Here is a 14,405-nt window from a genome sequence, read left to right on the forward strand (position 1 = left end):
CAGTTGGGGGATGGTTCCCTTGGCAACCAAGTAACTCATTTCCTTCAACTAAAGGATTTGCTCAGCTTTGGGGTAAAAGTTTTATATCCTCTAGAATGGTGCGGGGAGTTCCTGGCCCACTAGGGGAGAACGCTGGGCCCAGGGCTCTGGCTTCCTCCACCCCCAAAAAACAAGCAGAAGGAGAGTCCCACAGAAATGAACTGAGTGACCTGGGTCCACACCCACTGGGTCACATTCTTCCCTCCTTACCCACTTTCCCTTGGAAAAGTTGAAACCAGCTAGTTTCCGTGTTTCCCCGATAATAAGACCTAGCTGGACAATCATCTGTAATGCGTCTTTTGGAGCAAAAATTAATATAAGACCCGGTCTTATTTTAATACAATATAAGACTGGGTATAACATAACATAACATAACATAACATAACATAACATAACATAACAAACATAACATAACATAACATAACATATAATATAATATCGGGTCTTATATAATATCCGGTCTTATATTAATTTTTGCTCCAAAAGATGCATTAGAGCTAATGGTCCATCTAGGTCTTATTTTCGGGGAAACACCGTAGTACCTGGTTCCTGCCTCAATCTCTTCTTCCTCCAACTGGAGACAAGTTCCCTGCCCTTCCCTGGAAGATGCTCCCAGCAGTGGGGTCCTAGTGAGAACTTGATCCCTGTGGCAGCTCAGAATTCCATATTCTGCCACAAAATTTACAAAACCCCTGAACATCTTGACTTGTTAAAGGAGGAAATGGTTGCTATTTTACTGAAACAAGGTCCAAGCACTCCTCACTTCCCAGGACAATATATCCAGTGAGTTCACTCAGCCCCCAGGGAGCCAGGGACTCAGTGATGGAAAATTAATTTTCAGCCCCTCAAATTGATGCTATAAACTCCGTACCAAAGACCAAATGTTTTGCTAACAGCACATCCCTCAGGGCGTCCCCTTTAATTTTAACTTCAATTCTAGTGAACTTCGTTCTGGCTTCTTATAATCAAGCGAACTAAGAGAATGATAAAAGGTGCTCAACATAGCAGAAGTGGCAGCTAATAGCTTAATAGTAATGGCATTAAAAAGACCAAAACTATGTATCTCAGAAAACACCAAATGATCATTTAGTGGAGGGGAAAATATGTCCTAATAACCGAAAGGGAAATGAAACATTTCAGATCACTTCCCTTTGCGACGTCCACACCAAGCTGAGGTATGAAAACCGCCAAACGTCGTTCGGCACACTGTAAGAAGGCAGAGAAGCACCTTAGCCACTTTAGAATGACTTCCATCCCCAACCCTCCCCAAACACAACACATTCATTACAATCTTGGTACTTAAAAGGTTAGCCCTCAGTTATCTTGAAGTTCCGGTCGGTGAAATCGGTTATTATCTGATGATGCAGGGTAAATGAGATGGGGAAACTCACTCTTTGGGGCTCACATTTCCCTCTCTTCCTCCTCTTCTCCCAAGAAAAAGGACAGGAGGAGCAGAAACACGTCTCTTCCACCTTCCTCCCTTCAGAGGAACTTGCAGTGTGGTCAGTGGCTGGGTGGCTGTGTCCTTATTGCGGGGGCGGGGTGGGGGTGGGAGGTGGTGATCAGGTCCTAAGCTGGGGCCGGGCTGGCTCTGCAGTGACTCAGGCCTGGGTTTACTTGTGAATTGAGGAATGTGACTTTCCTCTCCACGGTCAACACTTGTGCTTTATAAATACCTTCACCATCGTTTTTTCTTACCTGGCCTCGCTGTATTCCTGTGAAGAGATTGGGGCAGACAGGGGCATCCCGACTTAACTGAGGCCCAGAAACATGACAGTGTCATGCCCCAAGTCACATGGGATTTGAGGTGGTGCTCTGTTGTTGAGTGCCCAAGCTCCCCAGGGGCAGGGGAAGGTGACCATGTCTTGCTGTGTCTGTTAGGCCCTGTGCTTTCATCCCTCTGATGATCAGGTTGTTCAGCTGATCTGGAGTCTGGTCCAGGCCTGGGCACCCCCCCTGGCCTCATGCCCTGCCCAGTATCTATGTGGAGGGGCCTGTTTGGTATTCATTTTTCTCTGGGCTCCAAGCCCTGGGCACCCAAGAGTTAATAGCACTGGGTGGCTTTCCCTGGCGGGGTGGAAGGGGAGGCAGCTGTACTTGGAGAGAGTCACCCAAGGCCACAGGTCTGAGCAACATGAGAGTGTGGAGGGCATGAAGCTTGTGCTGCCAGCCCCCTGGTGCTGTGGCCATTTGGGAAGAGCCTGATGGGGTTCCAAGCGGCAGCTGTTGCCAGCCCACCCAGGAGCCAGCCCTCCAGCACCTTTCTCCAGCAGGACCCTTGGTTCCCACCATGGCTGGCTTCTGAACAAGTTCCTGCATCTAAGGTCACTCTGGGGGGCCAGCTAGTCCTCTGTGGGGCTCCTCCCACACCCTGCACACACATTTTAGGGGTGTGGCCGGGTCGTGGTGGCTTACAAATTTTCTTTCTGGACCTGACGGACCTTCCTTCAGAAAGCTATAACTCTTCTTCAAAGCCGTATTGTTTGAATCGTGAAACATATGTATATGTATTTTTTTTTAAACTAACACTAGCTCCATGAGCATATAATGGGTTGCTGCATGGTACAGTTTGGAGTCAATGTCCTGACACTCATTCCCAGAATGAAGGCAAGACAATGGGGTCAGCAGACGGACAGCAGAAACCTTTTGCCCTGCAGCATCTGGACACGGCTTCAGCCAGGCTTGATGTCAGTTTCCAGAAGGCCCTGCCTAGGGGCTCATGTGAAGGTAGCCCGTGGAGCTTGTCCCTGAAGGGTTGGTGGCACCCACTCATCCCTGTGTGGCCTCCGGTGTGTGAAGACAAAGTGGCCACATGGTCATGACCTTCATGTGCTCCTCAGCCCCATCCCTGCCCTGCTTTCCTCTCCCAGAAGCCGAATCACACGGCTTTGTGCTCCATGGAGCCTTTCTCGTTGGAAAAGAAGAGGGAGACCATGACGTCTTTTGCTGGTATGTGGAGACACTCCACCCGTGCGTGGAGCTGGGGCATTGCTTAAACAGTCTCTCTCTTGCTCTATTGATTTGCTCACCCTGGAGAGAAAAGCTCTCTGCCCTTCCAAGGAGCCCAGGGGTGGGGGGAGGGAGTGGATCCGAGGATTGGGCTGCAGCCAGTTATCTTATTTTCTTACAAATGTTGTTCTCAGAGCAGGGCTTCCTACAAGCTCCCGCAGCACAACCCCAGCTTGTATGTGGCTGACTTGAGTGGTTCTGAAGGGATGACTGTCACTTACGCCTCAGAACACAATCAGGCTACTTTGTATCTGTCACTGTGTTTGCAAAGCCCTCAATTTCCACCCAATAAAACCAGTCAAACAATTCATCTAGCAAAGATTCAGGCGATTGCCTGTGTGTGTGTGTGTGTGTTTGTGTGTGTGTGTTTGGGGCCAGGGCTGGGCAGCCCCATGTGGGAGGCTGCCAGGATGTCCCAGGAATGCACAGCCACCCTGGGCACCTCTTTGGGCAGGGTTGGGGGGTACGTGAGGCTCAGGAGGCCTGTCTGTGGTAGGCATGGCAACCCAAGCAGGGAAGCAGGTGTGCTCACTGGTAGGGCTTAAAGACCAGGTCCGAACCACGTTGGAGGGAGCACTGACCTGACTATATAGGGAGCAGAAGGACATGAAAGAGGACTGCAGGCTGCTATCAGAGAAGCGAGAGTTCCTGAGGGCTGGAGGGCTGCCAACCAGGGGAAACTGAGATATGCTCCTTACCTGGAAGCAGACCTGAATATCTAGCTAGCTTCGCAGACATGCCTCTTTTTAAGCAAAGTAGCTCTGTCAAGGTCCAAAGTCACATCAAAGGCATCTGAGCACTAATTACCCTCCCCTCCCCTTTTTTAAAAAAAGTTCTTTTCATGCTCATCTCCTATTTAAAATAGGGTTATATTTAAAAAAAATAGTTTGTTAATTCCTGCGCAAAGCACCGCTGACTGGAGCCTGCTGGTCTATGAGATGTAGATAAGACGTCTTAGCTTCCTTCCATCTGCGTCTTGTGGAAATCCAAAGCCTTTCCTGTGATCTCTGCAGATTCGCAGGGATGCTTTTGTGATCCCTCTGCCTAAGACTCCTGCTTTTGAGCAAATCTCTGTTGTATATCATTTAACCACCCGGAAATTTGTGCAGCCCTTTCTTAATTTGATGATCACAGAATGTGGGCCAAAATGTGGTGGGAGGAGATGGGAAACAGATGGAAACCACTTCCAAACAGGCAACTTCAAATGGAATGTTAGGTGTCCCGGCTCACGTGTCCTTGGACAGCCCATCCACTGGCCAACCTCCCAACGTGGACTGGCCACGTGGCGCCAGCCTCAGCCCGTCTCTCTGGCCCCTCTTCTTCCTCTCCGTTCTTTGCTTCCCACTTTTCATCTCCCTAACTCTGTCTCAAGGGAATACACATTCCTGCCATTTTTCTCTCTGGAGAAGTTTAAGCATTTTCTGCGTGGTTGGTCTCCTGCTGAGCCTGGATCTCAACTCAGCTTCCATCTTGGAGAAGTTCAGTGCCAGCTGCAAGATGTTTAAACATTTCCTTATTATAGTTGGATCTCATTGTAATTCATTAAGTTGTGTTTCATGCTTGCCAAACAGTCAAGCAAGCAGTTGTGGAACCTAAGGATACTGTTCAGGGGCAGTCCTGACGCCTGGGTATTGTCTTCGAGTCTGTCATAGTATGAAAAAGAGCCGAAGGTCAGGGAAGTAGGACTTCAATACATATTTTTGAATCAATCAATCAATCAATCAATCAATCAATCAATGAGCTTGGAGACAGAAGTTGAATGTAGTCCATTTATTTATTTAATAAACACGTACCAGATACACACTACTTGTCACTTCATTCAAGTTTTTTTACATTTATTTTTTAAGTATAGTTGGTATACAATCTTATATTGGTTATATTAGTTTCACGTGTACAATATAGTGATTTGACATTTTTAGACATTAGAATGTGATCACCCCACGAATTCTAATAATCATCTGTCACTGTGTCAATGTATCATAATATTACTGACTGTATACCTCGTCCCCTTTTCACCCATCCCCCACACCCTCCCTTCTGGTAACCATCCCTTTTGGTCTCTGTGTCTATAAGTCTGTTTTCATTTTGTTTTGTTTTTAGATTCCACATATAAGTGAAACCATATGGTATTTGTCTTTCTCAGTCTGACTTATTTTACTGAGCATAATATCCTCTAGATCCGTTCATGTTGTTGCAAATGGCAAGATTTCATCCTTTTTTATTACTGCGTCATATTCCATTGTGAGTGTGTATATACTCATATATATATATATATATATATATATATATATATATATCCTTTTCAACAAGTATTTCCTGAGCCTCTGCTTTGGGCTAGGCTACTTGAGGATTTGGAAATACAAGGATGAGCAAGGCACATGCCATCTCTGCATTCACAGGACATAGAGTCTGGCCAGAGGAGTGGAGATAATAAAAAATTGCACAGCTCAATGTTTAATGATAGCCCGTGCTACAAAGGAGCCTACACGTGTGGTCAGAGGCTCAGCACGTCACCCTGACTTGAAATTGAGCATGAGAGAGCACTCCCCTGGGGATGGAATGATGGAGATAGAGCTGAAAGGTGAGGAAGCATTGGGGTCAAGTTGTGGGGAAATAAGTCCAGACAGAGGGTCCCATATGGGGAGAGAGCTTGGAACCTTGGAAGAAGAAACTGTGGGAGATAAGTTTGGAAGGCTGGACAGAGGCAAGACTCACGGGGAAGAGGTGTGCCATGTTAACAATTTTGATTTTTATTCTATCAGGTAGACATTGGAGGAATTTAAGGAGGAAAAGGGCATGATCAGATTTACATTGAAAAAGCTCTCCCCTGCCTTGGATGTGGAGAGTGGAATCTCTGGGGACCAGTTTGGAGGCTACTGATGGTGGCAGAATGGAGGCAGTGGGCGTGGTAGGGAAGGAGCAGAGGGGACAGAGTTGAGAGCTCCCAGGACATAACCTCCTAAGTGGACAGAGGAGCAGATTCAGAGGTGTATTGGGTGGGGGTCGGGGAGAGAACGGGAGGTGTCCAGGATGGTACTTTCTCAGCAGAGGCACAAAGGCTGAACTATCAGCCCCACCCCGAGGATGGGATTGCTCAGTGGAGGAGATCAGAAAATATCAAATTGGGTGTTTCAACCAAGGCACCACGCTGCCGTGGAGGTGCTGTATCCTGTCCGACACATTAGTGGAAACCCAGGTACACCGTTCTTGGTCCTTTCATGCAGATCAAAGGTTAGAAAGGAAGTGGCAGAGAACTGCTATGGTAGCCGACTTTTTGAAAAGACTTTCCCGTTTTGAGAACTTGGAAGCCCCACAACAAGGTGAGTGCTGACTCCTCACCCCAGGCTCAGTGGGCTGCACTTCCGTGGGACCACCCAGCGAGCGCACTGTGGTTCCCTGCAGTTGGGGCACAGAGCACTGGTGCCCCACTCTTGCCTGGAGAACCTCAAGTGACCCAGGGCAATGGAGTCAAGCTGAATTGGGCAAGTTCCCATGGACTCCTGGTGCTATGGAGGTGTCCGCCGAGGATTTTCCAGAGGAAAAGGGTGGCTTCTGCCAGAGTGAGGGGGCTCTGGCAGTGGAAGGTTGCTGGGGCAGAAGCTGAAGTGGGATTGGGGACTGTCCACCCAAAGCAGGGCAATGGCTCTGTCCAGGGCGCTGGCTCTGAGAGAAGCCTGGGAGCAAAACCCACCAAGATTCCCGTGGAAGATTGGGCGTTCAACATCCGCAGAGACTAATTCTGTGGTGAGGCTGGGTCCGACCTCAGCTCCCAGGAGAGGGAGGAGGTGAACAGGATAGGAAGTGATGGCCTGGCTGGGAAGAGGAGCGAAAAAGCCAGCGTTTCACAAAGATTAAATGAAACATATTTCCCTAGTATTTCCCAGTAATCTTGAAGGTCTCCTAAAGAACCTAAATGGTATTCGCAACAGCGGTCAAACCACATGGTGGCAGCAGGGGGCGTGCGTCACCCACAACTAAACCTCGCTAGTATTGCTAATCCTGACGTGTGTGTGTGTGTGTGTGTGTGTGTGTGTGTGTGTGTGTGTGTGTGGTTTTCTCTTTTTTTCTTTTCTGTTTTTGTTGTTATTGTTGTTTTTGTTTGTTTGTTTTGTGCGTGTGTTTTTAGTTTCAGGTATACAAAACAATGTAATAGACATTTCTTCATTCTGATTTTTGAGCTGTCCCTCAGCTGGCCATGGGACAAGGCGAAATTGATCTTTCTTGGGTAATGAGGATGTTTAGGATCAGAGATGCCCTCCATTTGTGGGGACCTGGGTGGCTGCAAAGAACAAAGCTGCCCCAGGCCTTGGGGAGGATGTGAGTGTCCACTGCTGCTCACATGTCCTGCATCCGCTCGGAGCTTTGAAAACTCCATGCCCAGGCTCTGCTCCAGATGGAGTGAATCATGATCTCTGGGAGTGGGACCCAGGCGTCAGCATTTTTGGAGGATGGAATATCTTCATAGTCTTAACATTTCTTTCTTTTATTTATTTTGAGTTATGTGATCTTTTAACCTTGCAATTTTAATACTCTTTTTTCATATGCCGTTTTGATGTGTATTGAAGTGGAAAAATATTTTTTTTACTCCTATCCCCTACCTCCTCCTCTTTGGCAATCATTGGCTTGTTCTTTCTATCTATGGGTCTGTTTCTGTTTTGTTTATTCACGTATTTTATTTTTTAGATTCCATATATAAGTGAGATCATATGGTATTTGTTTTTGTCTGACTTATTTCACTTGACATAATACCCTCTAAGTCCATCCATGTTGTCTCATATGGCAAGATTTCACTCTTTGTCTTGCTGAATAACATTCCTGTGTGTGTGTGTGTGTGTGTGTGGTGTGTGTGTACCATATCTTCTTTATTTATCCATCTATTGATGGATATCTAGGTTGCTTTCATAGCTTAGTTTTTAGTAGTAATGCTGCAATGAACATAGGGGTCCATATATCTTCTTGGATTAGTGTTTTTGTTTTCTTTGAATAAATACCTGGAAGTTGAATTGCTGGATCATATAGCAGTTCTATTTTTAATTTTTTGAGGAAACTCCATACTGTTTTCCATAGTGATTGCTCCAATTTACAATCCCACCAACAGTGTAAGAGGGATCCCTTTTCTCCACATTCTATTATTCCGCTTCCTATTATCCAATACTATTACTGTGGATTTCTCCTTTTACGTTCATTAATAATTGCTTTATATGTCTTGATGCTCCAATGTTGGGTGGATAGATATTTATGATTGTTATATCCTCTTCTTGGACTGATGCCTTTATAAGTATGTAATGTCCTTCTTTGTCTTTTTTCACATCTTTTGTTTTAAAGTCTGTTTTGTATTATATGAGCATTACTACTTCAGTTTTCTTTTCGTTTCTACTTGCATGGAATATATTTTTCCATCCCTTCATTTTCAGTCTGTATCTGTCTTTTGATTTGAGATCTCTTGTAAGCAGCATTTAGATGGGTCATGTTTCTTAATAGCCACCCTATTGGAACATTTAATCCATTTACATTTAAAATAATTATTGGTAAGTATGTACTTATTGCCATTTTGTTAATTGTTTTTAAGTTGTTTTTATAAGTTATCCTCTGTTCCTTTCTTCTTCTCTTGATCTCTTTTTTTGGTTTACTGTTTTTCTTTAATGTTTTGTTTCGGTTCTTTTCTCTTTGTTCTTTGTATATCTTTTGTAGGTTTTTGGTTTGTGGTTACTATGAGATTTGTATACATCACTTTATAGTAGTCTATTTTAAGCTGATAGGCATTTAAGTTCGAATATTTTCTATGAGGACTGCATTTTTACTCCCCCCTCCATGTTTTATGTTATTGATGTGATATTTGAGATCTTTTTGTGTTGTGTATCTCCTAACGACTTACTGTCGTTTGAGTTGAATTTGATACTTTTTTTTTAACCTTTGTAATAGCTTTTGAAATATCTGATTTTCTGTAGTTGTTGACTATTTGAGAAGGTTTTTGCCCTTCTCATATTTTCTTATTTTTGGTTATGGCCTTTCCTTTTCTATTTAAAGATGACCCTTTACATTTCTTATAAAGCTGGATTAGTTTTTGCTTGTCAGGGAAACTCTATCTCTCCTTCAATTCTGGATGATAACCTTGCTGGCAAGTTATTCTAGGTTGTAGGTTCCTTTCTTTCAGCACTTTAAAGGTATCCTGCCTCTCCCGTCTGGTCCGTAAAGTTGCTGATTAGAAATCAGCTGATAACCTTATAGGGTTTCCTTTGTATGTAACTTGCTTTTCTCTTGCTTCCTTCAAGATTCTTTTTAACTTTTATAATTTTAACTACAATATGTCTTGGTGTGGGTCTCTGGATTCATCTTGTTGGGAATTCTCTTTGCTTCCTGGACCTGGATATCTGTTTCCTTTCCCAGGTTAGGAAATGTTTCAACCATTATTTCTTTAAATAAAGTTTTGGTTCCTTTCCCCCTTCTCCTTCTGGGATCCCCATAACGCAAATGTGTGAGTGTTTGATGTTATCCCAGAGGTACCTTCAACTATCCTCCTTTTTAAAATTCTTTTTTCTTTCTGCCGTTCTGCTTGGTTGCTTTGCAGTAATCCGTCTTTCGGGTTGCTGGTCTAGTTCTGTATTACTTAATCTACTGTTGTTTCCTTCTGATGTGTTTTTCATCTCAGTTATTGTATTCTTCAGTCTGCGTAGTTCATTCTTATACATTCTAACTCTTTGTTGAAATTCTCCCTAAATTCCTCTATTTCACTCTCAAGTTTAGTAACCATCTGTATGACCATGTCTTTGAATTCTTTATCGGGCAAATTATTTGGTTCAATTTCCTTAGGGTTTATTTTTCCCTGGGGATTTTTCTTGTTCCTTCATTTGAGAGATATTCTTCTGTCTTTTCATTTTGTTTTACTCTCTATGTTTGATAAATGAATTAGACAAAAATAATTTTGTCTCTTCCATTCTTGGACACGTGGCCTTATGCGGAAGTGGGCTCTGTGTAGACTTGTGTGTGCCATGTGGATTTGGCAGCTGGTAGGAGCCCGAGCAGGTACTCACGGCATGTGGGGCACCGACTTACGGAGCTGGAGCAGCTCTGGGTGGGGAAGCCGGGTGTCTGTAGTAACGCCTTGTCGGTCTTGCTTTTTCCCTTTGTTCGAGCTGAAATGTGCCCTGGTGGTGTGTGTGGGAACGTGCTGCAGTGACCTTGCAGGCAGGCCAGAGCCTGTGGATGAAGTCCCCTCCCACCCCACGGAGGTGAAGGGCGATGTGGGCAGCACTGCTCACCATCCCCTTGGACTCCAGAGAATTCCCACAGTCCCTGGAGAGCGCCCCTGGCTCTTCGGTCTTCTCTACATAGTCTCTTGTTTGTTGTACCGAAAGTGGTCCTGTGTAGGAGACTTATGTGTAGGTGCCATGTGCCCGACGGTTTGGGGAAGCTGCGTGGAGCCCAGCATGAGCTCACCGCCCCTGGGGCACTGACCTTGTGGAGCAGCTCTCGGCAGGGAGGGCAGGTGGGTGTGGTGATGCGCTGTGTTCCTGCTCCTTCCCGTAGTTGGGAGACCAAGGCTCCAAGCACAATACTGTCTGGATCCACCCACGTTGTCACAAATGCAACATTTCATTCTTTTTTTATTACTGCCTAATATTCCATTGTATATGTATACATGGCATCTTCTTTATCTATTCATCTATTGATGGGCTCTAGGTGGCTTTCAAGTGAATTAAGTCAGGCAGAGAAAGACAAATACTGTATGGTTTCACTAGTATGTGGACTCTGAAAACAAAACAAAAACAGACTCATAGAAACAGAAACCAAAGGGATAGTCACCAGTAGGGAGGGGGGGAGGATGAGTGAAAAGGGGAAGGAGAACATAGTCAGTGATACTGTGATAAGTTTTCACTGTGACAGGTGATTCCTAGAATTAGTGGGGTGATCACATTGTAATGTATAAAAATGTTGAATCATTATATTGTACACGTGAAACTCACATAACCAACATATAATAAGATTGTATACCAATTATACTTTTAAAAAAAGGCTGCAGGCAATGTAGCTGTGAATGCACTGTGGTGATCTTGCAGGTAGGCCCCAAGTCACAGGATAGAGCTCCCCCAGCCCTGGCAAAGCAGAGAGGAATGTGAACAGAGGCTCTCGCAGGCTCCTCCCTCCCTGGAGAGTTCCCGTGGCTCCCAGAGGGCTCTCTTGGCTTCCCAGGACTTCTGCATTTTGTCTCTTTCACTTTTTGTTGTCAGAAGCGGTTCATTCAGTGCTTGGTTGTCTCACCCGAGTACTTGCTGTCTATATACATGTATATTTGATTTTGCTCATGGGACGAGGTGAGTTCAGTGCCTTCCTATACCCCAGGCATCAGCATTTAAAAGCTCTCCCTGTGACTCCAATGTGTAGCCCTGGGAGGGAAGCTTGCTAATCCTCTCCCCAAAGCCAGGTGAGCTGATCAAGGTCACCCGGGAAGGTATAGACTACTATGGCTTCCAAATTTTAGTTCATATAAAGTGCTACCTCCCTGCCCCCAGGAGAGGGTGTTGTTAAAATTGTCGATTCCAAATTTTACCTTCAGTAGGTCTGGGGGGGCTGGGGACACAATAAGGACAATCCAGGTCCTGGATTCCCATTTAAGTAGACATTGACCTTGACAGAGGGCATCTGTGAGGGGAGGAGACCCAGAACACAGAAGAGAGCTGGTGGCCAAGGATCTTGGGTGCTGGAGCTTGGGGCTAAGAGCTCAATAGTTGGACTCAATGCCAGGCAGAGAGGTGGTGTGGGACACAGAGGTGACAAGAGAGGAGCTTGTGACAAGTCGTGTGGTGGTTGCAGACCAGCTAGCTCCCTCCTCCTCTCTGAACTATGCCTCAGTCTGGAGGCCCCAGGCAGGCCTGGCAGACGCTCTCCTGCCCTCTTCTCAGTCCCCACGGGTCTGACACAGAGCCCCTCTGTCTGGTCAGGGTTTTGCAGCCAAGCCTGGAGCTTGCCGGTGCTCTTCCCTGGCCCCCAGCCCATCACAGAGGACCCTAGCTGGGTAACCTGTCATGGTTGCTCCAGTGTCTACTTGTACCTGCCATTCGGTGCCTTAGAAATTCCCAGCTACCAGACACAGGCCTGTCAGGTTCAAACCCACAGGGACCACCAGAGCAATTCCTGCTGTCGGCTGGCAAGGTATGCTTTCCAGACCTCACATCTCTGTCACCCCACAGTCACTGCCACCCCAGGCAGGACTGGGTGTCCATTCCTTCTTTCTGGATTGGGTGGAAACCTGCCTTTCTGTAACCACCACCTCTGGTCATAAGACTGTCCTTTCAGCCTCACAGGTGGCTCTAGTGCTTGCTCACAGAAGAGTTGTTCATATTTGTGAAGGTAGCGCTCTTGGACCCGGGAAATGACCTCTTCTCTAGGCCAGTGGCACTCAGAGTGGTATTTGTTCTGGAACATTCACTTCACCAATACATCATTTAAAGTGTGGTTTCTTTTTAGCCCATACTGTTTTCCTTGTGGAACTAGTGAGAGCCTTGTGTTCATGGCTGCTTTATAGACAGACCTGCCTGCAATCCAGTCATTAATTTATTAACTGAACAAATGCATATGTGTGCCAGAGGTGCTATAGGTTCTGGGAGCCTCACGGCGACCCTGGCGGCCTGAGCCCTGCCCCCACAGAGCTCATGGCTGGGAGAGGCAGGAGAAAGGTGACAAGTAAAGAAGCCCTTACAAGGCAGTCCTCCCAGGAAATAGGAGAGACACAGATGTTCCAGGATGTTCACTGGTGGCCTCTGATATGCTACAGAGAGAGAGAGAACCCGCAGAAGAAGGAGGACACAGAGGGCCGGTCCTTGCATGCAGGAACTGACGGAGGGCTTCTGGAGCAATTTGAGGTGATAACAAAGCATCACTCCCCCCTCCAAGAAAAATAAGAAAGAGAAATTCAGATTTAGAGTCCCAGGAATTTATTAAGCCTCTACTGCGTTCCAGAGGCTTCCACTTGCTGAGCACTTTCTCCAAGTGCCCAACATGCTTGCATGCATCATTAGTATCCCCCTTTGTGGACGGGGAGACAGGCCTTGGCCAGGCCACACGGCCGAGAGGCGCTCATCAGGCCCAGTTCTGGCCAGTGACCTCACGCTGCCAGGACAGAGGAAGGAGAGTTCCAAGTGGATTGAAAATTTCTAGCAGTTTAAGATTTACATAGAAATCTTATGACTGGGGTTGTAACAAATCTTCATAAAATCTTAATTAAATGCCTTAATAAAATCTTGATAAAGTACAATAAGCAAGGAAGAGGAGTGTAGTGGCCCTGAGGGGAATTTTCCTTTCTGACTGAGGGTAGAGAGGCGTCTGTGAGCCCTGATTCTCTTGCTCCAACTGAGAATCCCCCGTATGGGGCTGCAGGTGGAGAAGGTCAGGGCCGAGTGGGGTTGGCTTCTGCAGTGGGCTCGGAAGGTTTTGACTATTTTATGTGAGAGCCCAGAGAGCAATGTGGTGAGTTCTTGTTATAACCCATGCTGGTGACCCATGCCCCACCGGTGGGTTTCCCCAGTGTCCTTCTCTCGGGTCTGCAAGTGCTGTCACTCACAACTCAGTAAATGCTTTGTGGGTGGTCCGAGTACTCCTCCGAGCAGCACCCCTGAAGGGTAGCAGGTCTCCCCTGGCTAAATGGCCACTTTAAGGAGGCAGCAATCTTGAGATGGAAGCAGAGAAAGAGAGCAAGAAAAATCCAGCAAGAACCTTGCCTGCTCCGTAAGACGATCAGAGGTCATGAATAATGGAGAGAAACAGGCCTCTGAGTCCTGGCAGCTTGGCTGATTTGGGGCCCTGCTCTCCTCAGAAGGTCCCAGGCCCAGGGGCATCGTTCACGGCCCTCCAAGCCTGTGGGGCTAGGGTGATCTCCATGGCGGGAGGCCGCCACCCACCCCTTGGGTGGCCTGGAGGAGGTCCAAGGGGCCCCCTTGCTGGGAGGCCAGGTGGGAAACTGATGCCAAGGGCTCGATGTCACCTGATTCTGCATGAAGGGAGGAGAGAGAGCTGTTGGGAGGGGCATGGAGGAAGGAGGACAGCCTGCCCTCAGCCCCTATGAATAAGTGATGAGGCCCAAGGAGAAAACCCAGGGCAGGTGCAAGAGGAGGTGACCAGCAAAGGGATGGCAGAGAGAGGGGCCTGGGACAGGAAAGACAGAGATAAGGCACTGAGGTTCAGCTCAGAGGCCCAAGAAGCAAGGGGAGCAGGAGCAGCGCTGTGGGCACAGGGGACCCAAGTGTGGCTCCTGGCCCACCCACACGGCACAGGAGCCCAGGCAGAGAGGGCCGAGGGTCCACGGTGGTGCAGGGAGGCAGGCCCGGTGAGCTAGCCAGGGCCAGGAAGAAGCAGCCAGCAAA

Source organism: Rhinolophus hipposideros (assembly GCF_964194185.1).
Source record: "Rhinolophus hipposideros genome assembly, chromosome: 17".
NCBI lineage: Eukaryota > Metazoa > Chordata > Mammalia > Chiroptera > Rhinolophidae > Rhinolophus > Rhinolophus hipposideros.